General features: G+C 43.2%; 1 protein-coding gene across 50 annotated transcripts in view; it reads left to right on the top strand.

Annotated features, from left to right (window-relative positions):
• The window catches only part of CELF2 (CUGBP Elav-like family member 2), a 986198-nt gene that overhangs the window by 942871 nt on the left and 22811 nt on the right, over positions 1–20516 (top strand). The window lies entirely within an intron of this gene.

Raw genomic sequence — 20516 nt, 5'->3', positions numbered from 1 at the left:
AAATGTAGCAAACAGGAGCCTCCACTAATTGACTTTTAGTGCTTCATTTAGTAGAAACTGGCGCATCGCGATTGATGCACCAGTTTTCTTGTGCTGCCCTGTGCCGCCCTGTACCCCCCTAACAACGCCATGGGAGCACTGTATTTATAATACAGTGCTCCATGGTGCACAGTGTTCACAACTGCGTCAGAAATTCTGATGCAGTTGTGGGGCTAAACCTTAGCTTTGCTGGACTAGCATTTGACGATAGTCCAGCAATATTAAGGGGGACCCATTCAAAACAGCATAGTGTCACTTTAACGCCTGCCCTTCTGCATTCACTTTATAAAAGCCCTTAAACATAGATGGCATTCAGAACATTGTCATAGTTTCTTGTTCTACTGTTAGGAATACAGCAAGAGTCATATTTTTTGAAGAAATTATTCATTACAAATCTTTTAATTTTTAGATTGTCCTAAACCGATAGCATGCATAACTAACCTGTTAATCAGTGGCTAACCCTACCATATCATTTTGTTGTTGTTAATCCTGAAAGGTGCTTCCTTGTTCCCAGATCTCCAGTCAAGTCACAAAAAGTATTCTGAGGGAATCCCCGTAAACTTGTGAAAAGATGGTACTGCCATCTTTTCTATCACAGCCTAACCTCTTGTCCATTAAATATAAAGCTTTCTCAGTAACAATCATCTCAAATAACTTGTTCAGTTGTCCTGCCAAAATTTTCATAAAAATGTCAAAATTGAGTGAGGACAATGTGTGATAAACTCTGCATTAAGATTGAAACTTTATTTGGTTTGAAGAAAACTGACTGAATTCCCCTTTATTTTGAAACATTGAATTAAATAATTCCAGCATCAGGTTGCATAATTCTCTTTATTTCTGAGCTAGCGTTAACTTCCTGAACTTCCTAGTAGGAAGTGTTTTAATAGTAGGGCAGCATCTTGTGTGAATATTGAACAAAAATATGAAAGGAGAATCTGTAATCTATCGAACCTTTTCCACTACTATCTTCTTTATTCTGAAGTCCTGAAAACAGGAACTGATGGTGTACCGAGTAACCCAAGGCTTTTGATTCAAAAAGTAAACACAATGGACCCTTGCAATAGATAAAACCCACACCTCCGTCTCTGAAAGAGCTTTATTTTAATTTCAAAATCATCTTTATTAGTTTTCAGTTCAAAACAATAGTACTTGTACAATAGTAACACCGAGATGAAGGGAAAAAGGAACAAATAAGGAGTGAATGATACAGCGGAGAGGAAAATACAAATACGTTTGAGTGTCCATTATAATTGGTCATGGGTTACTGTATTGGATAGAGAAAATATGGTAATAAAAACAAAGTATAAAAGTAATTCCATACATAACATTTGTATGAATGCGTTGTTAGAATTGGTACTCGGAAATTAATGGTATGAGAGGAGAAGGATAACGGAGAAATATGAGAAATTTGAGAGCAGGAAGGTCAGTTACCACACTCGAGTCATGTGAGACCAGCACTATGATGCAGATAGAGAGCCATCCACAGGAGTGTTTAGGATATAAGCCTGAGTCCTAAAGGATGTTTAGTGGCAGTGAAGTACTTATCTAAGGATTTCCAAATGGGTTTGTATTGCATTTTCCAGGGGGAGTGTTGCAGAGTGAGGCTATCAGCACCTCCGAGGTATGAAACCCAGTGTAGCCAGGATGTAAAAAAAAGCTTTGAGAGTGGTTTTCCAGTTAGAAGTAACCTGTTTTATTGCAGATGACAATAAAAGATCTAATAGAAGTCGATCAGCAGGGTTTCCAAATTTAGGGTCAAGAAGCACCTCTTGAAGCAATGAAAATTCCTTTTTTCTGCATATATTCAAAAGTTTGGAGTTGAAGGAAAAGACATTGTCCCAAAAAGTGTCCACTGATTTGTAGTGAATAATTAGGTAGGTTAGGTCCCCGATTTGCTTCGTTCCAGCACATGGGGCTATCTAGGAAATTCAAAGAGTGTAGATGGGCAGAAGTCCAGTGGACTTGGTGGATTAGCCAATATTCGAAATAGCTTTATAATGCAAGTCATTTACAGATTCACACATGGATAATTCCAACTATGATTCTTCATAAGCTACAGCCACTTTGAGGTTTGAATTTCAAGAGCATTTCTTTTGATTTCTTGTTTAAGCTTTTCAATGGCTTGTCAACCTGCAAATTCTTTTCAAGGCTTTTCAAGAACTGTTCCTCGTTTTCCAGCAGTTTGCCCTGCATGGCTTATCCAGACGTTGTAGCCCCAATCTTATCAATCTGTTTAACAGGTTATACTTTCACCTTTGCTGTTCAATTCTGTCTTTGAGTCCTCAATTACAGAAAACAGAATTACAGATTTATGGGTTTTCATATGATCCCAAGCAATATTATTCTGCACCTGAGTTTAAGTCAAATCTGTAATGGCCTACATCCCATGTCTATCAGGGCTTCATAGAAAGCCCTTAACTTCAGATCTGTGTTCTTCTTCTCCTCCAATATGTGTCAATGTGAACCCTGAATCCTGGATCCTGAGTCTATTTTTGTTGACTGCTCGGGGATGTCTGCAGTTCTGGTTCTTTGGCCTGGATATAACTCAAAACCTACTGTCCCCGTGGATAGTTTAACATTCACATCCCCTTAAGTCAAGCATTCTCTCCTCAGTGGCTCTAAATTCTGCAGTGGAAACTTAGAATCGAGAATGGAGGCAGACATGTCAAAATGTATAGCACTTATCACCTGCAAAATATGCTTCCCAGCATATTTGGTTGCTAGATCCCAGGACAATACCTTAGCTGCTCAAACCTCTGCCATACAACCTGTTGGTTTCTGAAGAAACTTAAATATTTCTTCTGCCCAGTACCTGTACATGTCTTGAAATTTAAATGCATCATCTTTGGTCAAAGGATATGAATAATCTAATGGCCTTTTAATGGTATTCAATTGGTGCCCCACACTCATTTTTGATTCTTTGTTTTAAGCCAGGCCAGTTTTAAATTGTCACAGCGAAATAGTGGAAATGTAGTGATTGCCTAAGATATATATTTTATAAACTCTCTTGGTGTGTGTATAACAGAGAAATGTTTGCCTTTACTTTAATCAATGTCGTTATTATGGTAGTTACTATACAATTCCTCTGCCACAGAGCAAATTTATATATCAGATGAAAAGCCTAAGCTGACTTCAGAGAAATTAAAACGAGGTGTCCATTATTGCAGCATGAAGATAACAGATAGGTCATATTGGATAAAGGTGTGTTTAACATGGTATTAAATCTGCTGGTCACATAGCTGGACTACATCAGGCTAGGTTCCAGAAATTGTTTGTTGAGGAGCCTGGGTAAATAGCACACACAAACTTTGATTGAAAAATAAGTGTTTTTCGATACCAGTTACCAACTTTTGAGAACAGACACACAAAGGCTTGACAAGATCAAAATTAAATGTGCTAGATATAGACTCTTTCAAATGTCTAGCATTTTTTTAAATTTATTATTGAAAAAGATAATATAAAAATTAACATCAATTTAACAAATGTTAATTATATCCCTCATCATTAAGACAAGTAATAATTTTTTTTAAAACAAATTTAAATGCCACTATCCATCTCTTACATTGCCAATTATCACAACTTTTCATCAGTCATTAGTTTTATATGTCAAGGTAGAATATGAATTAATCCATTTGTTTTGGCGAAACAGAAATATACCGCAATCCAGCAATGATTAACCTTTAGTTTTACAAAAGCTACACAACCTGTTTTCAAATGTAATATCACTTTATTCTCCAATTGTGGGAAACATAAGGTAGCCACCAATGTCTAATCCACATTTAACTCTTTATGGCTGACCATTGTAAAACTCTGTTTAATACTCAAACTGCTTACTTTGTCATAACAAGGTTTGGTTTGCTAAAAGTGACTTTTATAGTGACCTTTTCTTTAGTGGATTTCTAATTGAAAACAATGCAGTTTACTGGTCAGACCAGTGAAAACCCCGTAATAGAGCTGGGGAGGAGCCCGCCAGCCTCACAGCGGTCTCTTCCCCACGTGTCTTGTGGTCCGGGTTTCAGACCGCCAGACCCGTAATGAGGCCCCTAATGTGGGCTTATAAAAAATGTACAGGGGGTTACAACCTACCTTTTCTTTTTTACAATTGGTTGGCTTTGTCACTCTCCTTCAATTGCTTCTTATTCAATGAACCTCCTTGCCCCATCTTTTCCACTTGAGTACTCAACCATAGCCTCTTTCCTATCTCTTGGTTTGGCTAGCTTGCACCTCCCACTGCTCACGTTTATGGAGCTGCAGTTTTCTTTTTTCTTAATCACTCCATGAAGGTCCATGTGTTTCACAGCCCTCTCCCTCAGGTGCTTCTCTTCCTGATGAATACCCAACCAGTGTGCTCCATCTCAGCCACTCTCAAGTGCTTTTCCCCCTCCAAACTCCCTGCCTCCAATGCGGTGAATGTTGCTTCTTTGCTTAAGTGCTTTTCCCCCGTTCCTCATGTTGCTCTGCCCAGTGTGCTGCTTTTCCCATCCCCACTCACTCCTTGTATCATCCCACGCTGCTCCTTCTTAGCCCCCTAATGACCACAGTCCTTTTTAAATATTTTTGGGAGCGGACAAGCCAGCAAATTGCTGCAGACTCCTCTGACTTAAAAAAATATGCTTTTGCACGACTTCTTTTTCAGATTTTTTATTTACAGAGCCATCTCAGATTAGTAAATAAAAATTTTGCACCCGCTTTGTAGGTGTGCATGCATAATTATGCATGTGTGTGCCTACAAAATGATGTAGTTGTGTATTTGGGCCTCTTTTTTGTTTCTTTAAAAACATCGCCTAAAGGCAAGACCATTTAGCTATTCTAACATTTGTTCCCTTTGCTTAAAAAATGATGTAAAGATGTTTTTTGTTTTATAAAACAGTAGAAGTGTGAAGCATGTATATATGTATGTGGATGTATTTATATATTTTAACTGAAAAAACAATGGTTACGGGGATGTATAGTTAGGTTGGTGTTTTACCCATACAAAATCATTGAAATTCAGTAGTTATAGTTATACCTATGGTTATACTTATGTAACTAAACTATAGCTCGTGGTATAAAGTTACTTAACAGCACGAGTTATAGATTCTTCAGATTGGGAAAACACCTTTTGGGACCACTCTTTGTTTCAGCCCCCTCTTTACAGATATCGCTATATGTGGCAGGGGTTGGATTACCATAAGGTACCTAATATTGAAAAAAGCTCTAGAAATTCACTGAAAAAAAAAGGTTACAGAGACATTATGTCAAGAAACTATAACTCTCACCCTTACCATGCACTGCTACTTAACCCACATATTACATCAGTAATGACATCTATGACGTCACTAATACTACAACTGCAGCATTTGCAAAAAATGTATTGGTGAGCAAACTGTGCATGGGAGGGCATGAATTATAGTTAGCTTTAGGACACGAGTGCCAGAATGTGGCAGGAAGCAAGATCTTGATCCAGAAAACATGCTTTGAGTGTTTTTAGTGCTTTTTTTAAAATTGTATTTATTCTTCCATCTTCAAACAGGGGCACACGGCATTACAGGTAATAGTAGTCTTATTCAATGAGATACAGCCTGAATGATTGATACATATTCTACAAATAACATTACATAGTCTAGGTGATATCATGGCCATTTGTGTAACCATAAGAAAAACATGTAAGAGAAATTGGAAAACAAGGAAGCTTTATTACAAACACGCACCCCCCTCCACCTTCTCCCCAACTTGCCATCAAAAAGCTTCTCCCTGGCAAAGCAGTAGTGGAGTGAGTGGGATCATGCCACAGCTTTAGAATGATGGTGCGTTTTTTGGCCAGTAGGAGTATGAGGTCCATGAACCATGTCACTGTCTTAAAGTTTTTAGGGCTAGGATTGTGGTCCAAGACGGTAGTGTTCCACTGTATTCCAGCATGGGAGCCCCGTAAGCCTGGAAAGGTTATCCCCCCAGTAAGATGTCAGGGAGGGGCAAGTCCACTACATATGCAGAAGGTCTGCAGTATCTGCCGTATATCTGGGACATCTGGGTAATACTGTTAGGAATATGTAGTTTTAGTGGCATCAGATACTCTCTGTGCAAGAGAGAGAATTGTATACATTTAAAGCAGGAATTCGAGAAAATTACACTTGGTTATTCAAGGAGAAAATGTTATTCTTTATCATGTAAGGAATGAATTAGACCGGTTTCCCATTGATCCTGTAAAGAGCAAAGAGCCCGTAAATGGGCTCGCAAACCTCTGTAAAGCCATTTGACGAGATACCTACCCGTTCCCATTTTGTATATTGCCTGGATCAAGGTATGTCTGTCCGGATCAGGACGATCACCAAAGAGTTCAAAGTTTCAAAGATGGCTGCAGAAAAAAAAGGCACATTAGCAAAATAATACAGCAGCCAGGACAGCATTACCATTTTGGATAATGCAATCCGACCTGCCACCAACAGGGGCAGCTCAATCCAGAATTTTATTTGGGACTTTATTGAAGAGATGACTTTCTGTAGGTTCTCATCTATTAAATCTGTGTTGGATCTGTATGTCTGGATACCCAAATACCAAAATGTATTATGTGCTATTTGGGCGACCTGCATGCCCAAAAGCAGTGTATCACGGGCCATTGTGTCACAGAAAGAAAATGAATGGGATTTAGCATGATTAACTTGGAGACCAGACAGGTCACCAAACAAGCGCATTACATGAAATATTGGTGTGAATCCTATTCCCAGGGCTCAGACCTACATAATCATATCGTCTGCATACATGAAGACCACATGGGACTGTGGTCCCTGTGGAATGCTCCAGTCACCAGCTATCTGTCTGAGGTGTTGCACCAGAGGCCCCATTGCCAAGACGAATAAAAGAGGGGACAATGGGCAACCCTGTCTGAGTCATACAAGCTATCTAGTATTGTGATGAGATTTGTCTCCTTGTTCTCGCTCTCGCAGTGCGGTTGGTATACAGACGTTTGACCCAGCAAGTGAGGGCAGGAGGAAGATTGAATTTAGCCAAAGTGGAATACATATACTTCCATCCAAAGGTGCCAAATGCCTGTTAGAGATCCAGGGAAAGACAGCCCAGCAAAGGATAATGCTCTTGAGCCACTTGCAAAACCTGATAGTCATTGTATATTTAAGGACATGGTCCCCCATGGCATGAAGCCACATTGATCTCCATGGATTAATTCAGGGAGTAAAGGGAGCAGCAGCCTCCCCAATACTTTTATACTCTGTGGTAAAAAGGGATTAAGGTTTATAAAAGGACAGATCTTCTGAATTGTGGCATGTCTTAAGGAGGAATGTGACCAAGGCTTGATACTTAGTAGATGGTAGTGTGCCTACCTCAAGGCAGGCGTTATATAGATGTTCCAGTTGAGGAACCAATTGGGAAATGACTTAATATTTGATGGGTAAACCACCCGGAGGGCATTGCGCATCTCACCTTGTGTCAGGGGGACTCCCACCTGCTCCCTATGGAGAGTTGACACCTGTGGCAATCTCAGATCGCAGAAGGAAGTATATGTACTACTTGAAGTCGAGAGTTAAAACTATAAAGCTCAGCATAGTACTCATGGAAGAGTCCTTAAAAACAATGTCCTCTACAAGTAGCTTTTGTAAGCGCTATGTTGCAACTCGAGGGAATTGTGATCCAACAGAGTTCTAACTAAAAAGGTGGCATTTGCAGCCACCACTGCAGTGCCATAGGGCATAAGATACAATCCAAGCTAGCATCCAATTTGTGGAGGGAGGAGTAAAAGGAATATTCCCTCAGTCCTACATTGTTGGATAGTCGCAGTCTATCACGATTACTCAGGGCTATAGCTTGTATAACTGAGTTGGCACTCAGGAGGGGAGTGTGTGAACAGCTCAGAAACACACCCAGGACCTGATTAAAGTCCCTAACAATTAGCCATGGGAGGTGTGACCAATCGGCCAGTACAGTGGAGAGGTGTGCTGGAAAACATTTTGGTCCATGTTAGGGAACAAGGACCCTGGTGTCTGTAGGTGCAAATGGCGCTCCAGCACTCAACCATATCGCTGCACCACGGACAAATCCCAAATATGTTATGGCAAATAACTGGCCTCTCCACCTTGTCTCAAGTTTAAGAGCCTCTGAGGTGGAAAGATGTATTTCTTGTCAAAAGACTATGGGGGTCATTCCGACCGAGCACCGCCAACAGGCTTGCGGTGCTCCCCAGGGTATTCTGACCGCGGCGGTTCAGCCGCGGCCAGAAAGGGAAAACCTGCGGTCTCCCGCCGGTTTTCCGCTGCCCTGTAGAATCCTCCATGGCGGCGCAGCTTGCTGCGCCGCCATGGGGATTCTGACCCCCATACCGCCATCCTGTTCCTGGCGGCTTCGGCCGCCAGGAACAGGATGGCGGTATGGGGTGTCATGGGGCCCCTGGGGGCCCCTGCAGGGCCCATGCTAATGGCATGGGCACTGCAGGGGTCCCCGTAAGAGGGCCCCACCCTGAATTTCAGTGTCTGCTTAGCAGACACTGAAATTCGCGACGGGTGCTACTGCACCCGTCGCTCATCCTCCACTCCGCCGACTCCGAATGGAGGGGTGTTTCCCACTGGGCTGGCGGGCGGCCTTTTGGCGGTTGCCCGCCAGCCCAGTGGGAAACCCAGAATACCCGCGGCGGTCTTTTGACCGCGCAGCGGTATTCTGGCGGTTCCCTCCGCCGCCCGCCGGGGTCAGAATGACCCCCTATGTGTGCCTTCCAGGTCAACATTTTATAACGTTGTATGGCAGTTGATATTCAACAATGCAATAAGAATTGCATCATAACACCCCCTACACACTACACACATCAAACAATATGAGACCAAGGGGCATCAACATTGGCAGAAGGAACAAAAACTATTCCCCAATACTAGATCCAACAAAAAATGATTGTTTGATCATAACTGAAAAACCATGACAGGGTAGAAACATTTCCAACCACTTTGGGGGCAGTCCAGCAAGGCTTGGAAGGGAGACAGAAACCTTTGGAAACTACAAAATGATGGTTTCCTATCAAGGGTGTCTCAGGAAACCTCAATGGGGAGATACAATGGGATGGATAAGTATGCATAAATAATGGAAATTATGCCTGTGGGAGGAAGGTAGCAGAGGAGTAAGAAATATCCACTCCCATCCAAATACCCTCTGAGGTGAAACAAAAGGAGGGAAGGGAGAGGAGAAATAGAAGAACTGTGGGTCACAAATATGGCACACTACCAGGGAACACTAGAGTGTAGAAAAAGGATGATGGTGAAATAAAGAAACTAATCTGATTGTGCCAAAGGGAGAAGTGGGAAGTGAAGTAGCCACAACTCACTAACAGGCTATTTGGTCTGTGGAGAGGGCACCCCCCAGGACAAGACCCATCCCAGGGTGCAACAGGAGATAAACACCAAACCTGCTGGCACAGCAAGACTACAAGTAAGGCAACAGCAAGTCATATCACATTGTCCGCCGTTTGCGGTGTCACTGAAGAAAAAAGTCTCATGCTAACATTGGAATCTGAGTCATTATCGGCACTTGTCAAAGAACTGGAGCGAGGCAGCAGTTTTTGTGACTTAATGGAAGGGCCACTCTCAAAGTTGTCGTGCTGTGGATGTCACGTCAGTGCCTTCGGGACAGCTTCCGTGCCTCTTGAGATGGTTGATCCGATGGAGGAGGGCGATGTGCCATAGGATAATGTTGTTCCATCTAGTCCCATACAGTCTCGGGTGTCAAAGAACAGTGTGTGTCGGTTGAGAATGACTTTCAGCTAGGCTGGGAACATCAGTGAACACATGAGACCCTTGTTTTCTGGTGGCCAGAAAGGATGCCTGCCAGCGCTGCATCAGCAATGTGTAATACGAAAGGAGGGAAACACTGGAGCTGTTCACAACTATTGGTGCATTCACTCTGGCCTTCTGCAGTACAAGGTCACAATTTCTGAAATTGAGTATGCGGGCAACGATAGGCTGTGAAGGCACACCGGGGGAGGCTTGATGGTAAGTTGCTACACTGTGCACCCTCTCCACAGTCAATAAGGCTTAAAGGCCCTGTGGGGATGCCTAAGCCTGGAGCCATTTTTCAATAAACAATGTGGCGTAGAAAGAGAGTCTTCTCACAGCAGCAACTCCCTATCCCATTGTGTGGCACAGATGGTGCCGGAGTGTAGCAGGATTCCGAGCACCCATAGGAAGCTCTAGAAAGATGCGCCAGCTATCATCGTCAGTTGGCCATGCCTCCATGATTTTTGTGATTTGGTGTCAATCTCTGCAGTAGGTTTTGAAAAATTAAGGTTAAAAAACTTTGTAAATCTCACATAGTCCTCATTCATATTTCCATAGGAAAATTAAACAATGATACTGCAAAAAAACTGCTGAAGGGAATTTCTCCAAATTTTGCAGAAAGCAAGATCTTGGTCCAGAAAAAGTGCTTTTTTTAGGGTCAAACCTACGAGTGCATGCGCTACCGCATGTATCTCGCTTGTGAGGCTCTGTTGTGTACAGTAAAGGGCTTGGAGCACACCTGTGGAGTACAATATGTTGGCTTGCATGGCACTCTGCTTTACAGCCTTGTAGTTCATCACTGCAGGCCTGGCATCATTTGCATTCCTCCGTGTGGAGCATGTACCAAGCACTGATTGATTCAACTTACTCAGTGCTGGTTCCGGCTCCTGACATGATTGAGGTACTATTTTGTTATTTTTTTGTGCCCTGCAAATGGAAGGCGCATGAATGTCAAAAACAAAATTGCAAAGTTGTATCTTTTTATAGCTAACTTTCTTTTATTTTGCCAAGTCGTCTTTTCTCACTTTGCACTTGTGTTTTCTTTTGTTTTTGCTCATAGGCGCTGTTCTCAAAAGATATCTTGTTCAAAGTATTGCAAAGCAACATTGTTTCTTTATTATGTATTTTTTCTGGTTCAATGGCATGTGTAGCTGCAGATACACATGCTGTGCACTGTTCCTGCCATCTAGTGTTGGGCTCGGAGTGTTACAAGTTGTTTTTCTTCGAAGAAGTCTTTTCGAGTCACGGGACCGAGTGACTCCTCCCTTTCTGCTCCATTGCGCATGGGCATCGACTCCATCTTAGATGGTTTTCTTTCCGCCATCGGGTTCGGACGTGTTCCTCTTCGCTCCGTTATTCGAATCGGAAAAAGACTAAAATTTGCCGAAAAGCATCGGTATTGTTTGCGATCGGGAAACATCTTGCATCGACACCTCAACATCGACGAGACACAGCTTCGGGGGCCTTACTGGGCTTCCGCGCCCAGCCAGGGCCTGGTCGGCCTGACCACAGAAGACGTCGAAGCCTAATGGACCGGACCCCTTTCCATTTCTGCCCACAGTGCCACGCCAAGTATCCCTATACAGACCAACATCGGGTCTGTAATCTGTGATTGTCACCGGAGCACAGGGAAGATACTTTCGAGGCCTGCAAGTCCTTTTGATCAAAGACCTTGAGGGATCGGAGGGCGAGGCGGATGCAAATGGCATCAAAAAGTTCAGAGCACCTCGACATCGAAGAAGAGGAGATGGCTATCTCCATCCAAGGTTTGGACTCGGACGACTCCGACCGACCACCTACGGCAGGCCAACACGTGAGTACGCCTGCCCCAACCCAAGCCCACAGTCAGCCTAAATAGCATAAGGCCTCGGGGCTGCCACTGCCTGAAGGCCATGGCTCGACCCATAAAAAACAAAGCGGTGACCAAGCAATACCTTCGGCACCGAAAAAGGCCCAAAGCATGTCAAAGTCTTCAGACTCGAGCCGAGAACCCGTCATCGAAAAAACTCAACATCGACTTGTCGAGTCGACTAAGCCTCGAAAAAGTCTTTCGGAGCCGAGGCCGACCATCAGCATGGGCATTTCGGTGCAGAAAAAAATGGCCTCGGAGCCGAAAAGAGCCTCATACACCGAGGAACATGGACTCTCTAAGCAACTAAAATAGAGACACAGATTTGAGGAGGAACTTCAAATGGAGAAGTTCAATGAAACACAGACAAGGATACAGATCCATAAGGATACTGGGAAGATCCAAACTGCACCTCCTCTCAAATTAAAAAGGAAACTGGCTTTCCTGGGACGATCAGAGACTGAACAGCCAAAGGCTAAAGTGCCCAGGGAAAAATCGCCATTTCGCCATTTTTCACCAGAACATTCTCCTCCACATTCACCACAAAGAACAGTGTCACCGCTTGCCACGCCCACTGCACAGTCACCCACACACACTGTGCAGTCGCAAGAGGATGCAGACCCCTGGGACCTCTACGATCCCCCTGTGTCAGACAATAGTCCTGAATGCAACTCATCGAAACCCTCTCCACCCGAGGATAGCACCTCATACACCCAAGTCTTGGCTAGGGCTGCTGCATTCCATAATGTAAGCATGCACTCAGAGCAATTGGAGGACGATTTTCTCTTTAATACCTTGGCCTCCAAGCATGCTTCCTACCAAAGTCTGCCTATGCTCCCAGGCATGCTTAAACATGCCCAACAAGTCTTCCAGGAGCCCGTGAAAGGAAGAGCCATTACACCACGGGTCGAAAAGAAATACAAGCCACCATCGTCAGACCCGGTGTTCATTACACAGCAGCTGCCCCCAGACTCTGTAGTGGTTGGAGCTGCGAGAAAGAGAGCCAACTCGCAGTCATCTGGAGATGCACCACCTCCAGATAAAGAGAGTAGAAAGTTCGATGCGGCAGGAAAAAGAGTAGCGTCACAAGCTGCCAATCAGTGGCACATAGCAAACTCTCAAGCCCTCCTCGCACGATATGACCGAGCTCATTGGGACGCGATAAGTGATATCATCCAACATCTCCCCAAGGAATACCAGAAACGGGCTCAGCAAGTGGTAGAGGAGGGACAAGCAATATCGAACAATCAGATACGTTCGGCATTAGATTCTGCTGACACTGCACAAGAACAGTGAACACTGCAGTCACGATTAGATGACATGCTTGGCTAAGATCCTCAGGGTTCAAACCAGAGATACAACAGGCGGTACTTAACATGCCATTCAATCAACAACAACTGGTTGGACCACAAGTGGACACAGCCATCAAGAAAATGAAGAAGGACACTCATACAGCAAAATGCATGGGCCCGCTCTACTCGTCCCAATATAGATGGACATTCAGGAAACCGCAATATAGGTGAAGTTTCAGACAACAGCCTTCAGAAGCATCCACCTCTCAAACAAAACCCACCTGCCAGTCACAATATCAGAGAGGGGGGTTTCACGGGTCCTTCATGGGACAATTCCCAAGGTCAAGGGGGAAATTTCAGCCCATTAAGCAGGCCACACATCACCTGTGGGAGGAAGACTGAGATTTTACCACAAACATTGGCCAGACATAACCACGGACACATGGGACCTATCAATTATCCAGCATGGTTACTGTATAGAATTCACACATTTTCCTCCAGATATTCCCCCAAGAGCGCACGAACTGTTGGCGCAACATTTTGAAATGTTACAAACAGAGGTGAAGGCACAAAACAAGCCATAGAACTAGTACCTCACCAACAAAAAGGAACAGGGGTTTATTCCCTATATTTCCTTATTCCCAAAAAGGAAAAAACACTAAGACCAATTTTAGATCTCAAGACTCTCAACCTATGCATCAAATCAGAACACTTCCACATGGTGACACTACAAGATGTAGTCCCCTTACTAAAACAGGGAGAATACATGTCAACACTGGATTTAAAAGATGCTTATTTTCATATACCCATCCATCCATCTCACAGAAAATACCTCAGGTTTGTCATACAAAGAAAGCATTACCAATTCAAAGTATTACCCTTCGGGATAACAACAGCCCCCAGAGTATTTACAAAATGCCTCACAGGAGTAGCAGCCCATATAAGGAGACAACACATGCACGTATTTCCATATCTCGACGATTGGCTAATAAAAGCCAACACTCAACAGCAGTGTCAACATCACACATGTTATGTTATAGATACCCTACACACACTAGGGTTTTCAATAAATTACCAAAAATCACACTTGCAACCAGCCCAAGTTCAACAATACTTGGGAGCAATACTCAACACTCAAAAAGCGATTGCCAGTCCAAGCCCACAAAGGGTACAATCATTCCACACCATGGTACCAAAAATACAACCAGATCAGCACTACACAGTCAGATTTGTAATGAAACTCCTAGGCATGATGGCATCATGCATCGCAAATTGTCCCAAACGTGTGGCTACGCTTGCGGCCCTTACAGCAGTGCCTTGCAAAACAATGGACGCAGGCACAGGGTCAACTCCAAGATCTAGTGTTGATAGACCGCCAAACACACTATTCGCTTCAATGGTGGAACCCAGTAAATTTAAACAAAGGGCAGCCTTTTCAAGACCTTGTGCCTCACGCCATTCTCACAACAGATGCATCAATGATGGGGTCGGGAGCACACCTCAACAATCACAATATACAAGGACAATGGGACAGTCATCAGAAACAACTACACATAAATCACTTAGAGCTGCTAGCAGTCTTCCTAGCACTGAAAGCATTTCATCCTCTTCTAGCTCACAAACACATTCTTGTCAAAACAGACAATATGACAACAATGTACTACCTAAATAAACAAGGGGGAACACACTCATCACAACTATGCCTCCTAGCACAAAAAATTTGGCATTGGTCAATTCACAACAACATTCGCCTAATAGCGCAATATATTCCAGGTATTCACAATCAATTAGCGGACAGTCTCAGTCGAGATCACCAGCAAACTCACGAGTGGGAAATACATCCCCAGATACTACAAAATTACTTTTGCCAGTGGGGGACACCAGACATAGATCTGTTCGCCACAAAACAAAACGCAAAAGGCCAAATCTTTGCGTCCAGGTACCCACACCCTCAGTCCAAGGGCAATGCTCTATGGATCAATTGGTCAGGGATATTTGCTTACGCTTTTCCCCCTCTCCCACTCATTCCTTTTCTAGTCAACAAACTGAGTCAAAACAAACTCAAACTAATACTCATAGCACTAAAGTGGGCACGCCAACCGTGGTACACCACACTGTTGGACCTCTCTGTAGTACCTCACATCAAACTTCCAAACAGACCAGACCTGTTAACAGAACACAAACAACAGATCAGGCACCCAAATCCACCGACGCTCAACATAGCAATTTGGCTTCTGAAGTCTTAGAGTTTGGCTATCTAAATCTTCCAAATGAGTGTATGGAAGTCATTAAACAGGCAAGGAATCCTACCACCAGGCATTGCTATACTAATAAATGGAAAAGGTTTGTTTTCTACTGGCAAGCAAAACACATCACACCGTTAGATGCCTCCATACAAGACATTGTAGATTATTTATTACACATACAAAAAGCAAATCTCGCTTTTCTTCCATCAAAATACATCTCACTGCTATCTCTGCTTACTTGCAGATTAAACACACAAAATCACTATTAGAATACCAGTCATTAAAGCCTTTATGGAAGGACTAAAAAGGATCATACCTCCAAGAATCCCACTAGTACCCTCGTGGGATCTTAATATTGTACTTACACGACTCATGGGTCCACCCTTTGAACCCATGCATTCTTGCCAAATCCAATTCTTAACCTGGAAGGTGACATTTCTAGTAGCTATAACTTCACTACGAAGAGTTAGTGAAATACAAGCATTTACTATTGAGGAACCCTTTATACAAGTACACAAACACAAAATAGTTCTCCGCACAAATCCAAAATTTCTGCCAAAAGTCATTTCACCGTTTCATTTAAACCAAACTGTAGACCCCCCCAGTCTTCTTCCTGCAGCCAGACTCAGTAGCAGAAAGAGCACTGCATACATTAGACATTAAAAGAGCTCTAATGTACTATATAGACAGAACAAAACCATTTCATAAAACTAAACAATTGTTCGTCGCTTTCCAAAAAACCCATGCTGGTAATCCTATATCCAAACAGGGCACAGCCAGATGGATAGTCAAATGCATACAAACTTGTTACCTAAAAGCTAAAAGAGACCTACTCATTACACCAAAGGCACACTCCACTAGAAAGAAAGGAGCAACAATGGCCTTACTAGGAAACATACCAATGACCGAGATTTGTAAGGCAGCCACCTGGTCCAACGTTTACCAAACACTACTGTGTAGATGTGTTAGCAACACACCAAGCCACAGTAGGACAGGCTGTACTAAGAACATTATTTCAAACAACTTCAACTCCTACAGGCTGACCACCGCTTTTGGGAGGATTAATGCTTTGTAGTCTATATACAATATCAAACAAAGCGAAGCGTGGCTGTGTGTAAATGGTGTGCACTACCAAGGGCTTTTGTTTAGTAGAATACAGAAGTCATGACGACAAAGTCTCTTTGTAGAGAAAAGGAGTGCTCAAGTGGTTACACGCTTTGTAGTCTATGCTCAGCATGTGTATCTGCAGCTACACACGCCATTGAACAGAAAATGTCACTTACCCAGTGTACATCTGTTCGTGGCATGTTCCGCTGCAGATTCACATGCGCCCTCCCACCTTCCTGGGAGCCTGTAGCCATTTAAGTTGCAGTTAGAAATTGTATATATATGTAAATACTGTAGACATTCCTTTAGCACAAACTATGTGCATACATATCTATTCCATTGCATGGACATCTTTACTGTTCTCATTCTACCACTCCTACCTCACCCTGTGCGACAAAACAATCTAAGATGGAGTCGATGCCCATGCGCAATGGAGCCGAAAGGGAGGAGTCACTCGGTCCCGTGACTCGAAAAGACTTCTTCGAAGAAAAACAACTTGTAACACTCCGAGCCCAACACTAGATGGCAGGAACAGTGCAAAGCATGTAAATCTGCAGCGGAACATGCCACAAACAGATGTACACTGGGTAAGTGACATTTTCCAAATTATGCTTTAACACATAAATGTGCAGTACACCCCAATCCACCGCACTACAGCCCACACAAATCCACCCCACCCCAATCCAATTCACTCCATCTCACCCCACTTCAATCTTCCAAACCCAATCTAATCTGCCCCACTTCAGTTTGCCCCACTTCAATCCAAAACAATCTGGCTCACTCCAATCTGAAATAATCTGCCCCACTCCAATCCAAAACAATATGCCCCACTCCCATCTCCTCCACTCCAACTAGCCCCATACTCCAGTCCAAAACAATTTTCCTGACTCCAGTCCATCTGCTCACTCCAATCTGCCCAGTCCAAACCAATCTGCCCCACTGCAATCTTCTGCACTCCAACCAAAAACAATCTGCCCTACTCCAATCTAAAACAATCTGCTCCACTCCAGTCCAAAACAATATGTCTCACTCTAGTCTACCCAGCTCAAAACAATCTGTCCCACTGCATTCTGCTGGACTCCAGTCCAAAACAATCTGTACCACTTCAATCCACCTCATTCCAATCTGCCCCACTTTAGTCCAAAACATTTTCCCTCACACAATCCACCTCACTCCAATCTTCCCCAGTCCAATCCAGTCGGTCCCACTCAAATTCACCCCACGCCATTCTGCCCGACTCCAATCCAAAACAGTCAGCCTTGCTCTGGTCTGCCACACTCCGATCCAAAACAATTTGTCCCACTCCAAACCACCCCATTCCAATCTGCCCTACTGCAATCCAGTTGTCTGTCCCACTCCAATTTGCCCCACTTCAATCTGAAATTTTCTGCCCCCATCCAATCACAAACAACTCGCACCCTTGTCATGCACAGCTTTCTCATGAATATTTTTAATGCAAATGTTAATTATATTATCAATGATGTCATGGAAGATGTCATGATTGATGCAATATCTGGGGTAATTAGCAGTGCATGGCGAGGGCGCAAGTTATAGTTATCTTAGGGCATGAGTTATAGTTTTTTTAAATAACTCTAGCTATAACAGCTAAATTTCTATGATTTAGTGTGCATAAAATCTGAACCTTATTATAACGTCCCTGTAACCTTTGTTTTTCTCACTGAATTTCTAAGGTGTGTTTTTTAATTTTGTTTACTAACTATTATGGTCTGTAATCTCTGTTTTTTTCCAGTGAATTTCTAGGGTTTTTATAATGTTAAGTAAGATGCCCACCCATTGCAATGCACAGTTGGGGGAGGAGGGGCACATCGCCTGGCCTGGCATTGTGCTGCCCCCACCCAAGCTTGCTGCTCCTACCCCCCTCCCCTCCTTGACATCCATTGTTTGAGTCCAGGCCCCTGCTCCCTTATTACAGCCCCATGTGGCAATTGTTCTGCCTCTGCCCTTCCTGCCTGCTCTGAACTTGCTGCCACCTCACTATCCTCTGTTGTCTGAGTCCATGCACCAGCCCCCTCCCTCCTACTCTACATGGTCCAATGTGCTGCCACTGCCTCCTCCCCTCCGCCCTTCATGAACCGTTATGCTGCAACGTTCCCTCCTGTCTGTCCAGTATGATCAGCTTGTTGTCCTTGCCTCTTTCCCCTCTGCTCTCTTTTGTCCATGTGCATGACACTGTCCTCCTCCTATTGTTTTCCATGGTCCGTTGTGGTGCACTGCCAACCTGCTTGCCCTGTGTGGTGTCTTGTGCTCCTGCAACCCCTGACAATTGCCCTGTAAGGTCCATTTGGTGTGCCTGGCCATCTCCCTCCGGCCATGTGTTAGCTGACTCCATGTCCCTACCCCATTCCTCGTTCCCTCCATGGTCCAATGTGCCACATTTGCCAACACTTTGAACTTCGTAAAATGGAGATTTTTAAAAATAAACCTGGAGAATTGATTTTCCCCATTGATTCACACTGTAAAATAGGATACTTTAGGCAGAAAGCAAATAAAATGAAGCCCCTTTGGGTGTAAAACATTGGTAGTCACCTGCCTGAATTGGGTCTGTAGGCATGTATGGCTGTACTGCCACTGCCTCTTCCTTCTGCCCTCAATGGTCGGTTATATTGCCACAGCCTCTCTTGCCTGTCCTGCATGGTTGGTTTGTTGCCCCTGCACATTTTCCCCTGCCCTTCATGGTCCATTGTTCTGCCACTGCCCCTCATGCCTGCCCAGCGTCATCCGTTTGTTGACTCTTCACCCTGCCCACATTTATCTGAGTCTGTGCCCCTGACTTCTTCCTCCCCACAGTATTTTAATGGACAACTAGATTGCTAACATTCCATAATTATTTTTAAAAAGTGTGACACCCCTGCCGTCATCTTGATGTAACCAGAACTATAATAACTAAAGCATTTCCTTTAGAAATTATAAAAATTAGAGGATGTTATTCCCATAGAAATTATGGTTAGTGCTGTAAAAAATTAAAAACAGGACATATTTTCTGAGTTCCCAAATAGCGACAGAGCACTTTGAAATGATTTGCTGTCACTGTTTTTTTTTTTAATCCAGTTAATCACCTGATTATTTTTTACACTTGGGAGAGAGGATGTGGTGTTATGGCCAATGCTGCAGACTTTGCAACTGGGTAACCAGGTTTGAGTTTCTGCGTCAGCTCAATATGCTTTTTTTTGGGCAAATCACTCAAGCTCCCTATGCCTAATACCAAAATGAATGTGTCCTTGTGTAATCTAACTGATGCTTATGCAAAACACTCCCAATATCTTTGGGTCAAGTCTCCACTGTATAAAACTGCAAAAAAAAAAAAAAAAATTAAGATTAAGTGTTTTGCACACTTCTGTCATTGTGCTATACTTGGGCTACATTTGGGTAATATTTGTGCTACATTTGTGCTCTTTTTTTCTCTGGTGGACCTCTTGGGAGAGGTATTTGTTATGAAGCTCCCTAATTCCCTCATTTACTACAGTATCCTAAGTAAGAAATGCTTTCAGTTTTCCATTACAATTCTAGCAATATGGCGTTCAGACGTGCCACACTTGAGCTTTAGAATGTTAGCACTCTAGTTGCTCATTAGAAACCTTTAGAGAAGCTGCTGATCACTAGGGAGTTAACTGGCAGTTTGCTGCAGTTGTTGAAAGTGCATGTTTCAGTCTGCATGTCAGAATGTTTTAATTAAATAGAAGAGGAAGATATCTGAGACTTCACATAAAACATGCCCTAATTTTTCTTTCTACATCACTAACCATAATTTCCATGACAAAATGAACACCTTCATTTTGTTTCTTTCCTAATTAAATATTTTAGGTTTTACCAGTTTGGTTCCATCAAGATGGCTTCAGGTGTGCCAGGCGTTTGTCATATTTAAGACTGTCAGGGCTATAGTTGTTCTTTAGAACACTCTGGTAGGCTGCAGTAAAACTCAACGTAATCAGGCTGCTCCTGTTTGAAGTACATGTTTCTGAGAATATCAGACTTCATTCTGATATGACTCAGAAACATATTGTGAATTTACAGAAAATATGCTCTCTTTTTAGCTTCTGGAGCACCTTCCATAACCTCAATGGGAAATTCATGAGAAAACAGTTTCTTATCAAACATTATTCATGAAATCCCAGCGAAAGGCTTTTTTTTCGCAGGGCAAAATCACCTTAGAACCCACCACAATTCCTAAAATTAGTATGGTACCATCAACAAAAGATTTATATTGTTACTAAAGTCT

The sequence above is a fragment of the Pleurodeles waltl genome, chromosome 4_1, assembly GCF_031143425.1.
Source record: "Pleurodeles waltl isolate 20211129_DDA chromosome 4_1, aPleWal1.hap1.20221129, whole genome shotgun sequence".
NCBI lineage: Eukaryota > Metazoa > Chordata > Amphibia > Caudata > Salamandridae > Pleurodeles > Pleurodeles waltl.
The sequence above is the reverse complement of the archived record's forward strand: the minus strand, read 5'-3'. Positions and strand labels throughout refer to the sequence as shown.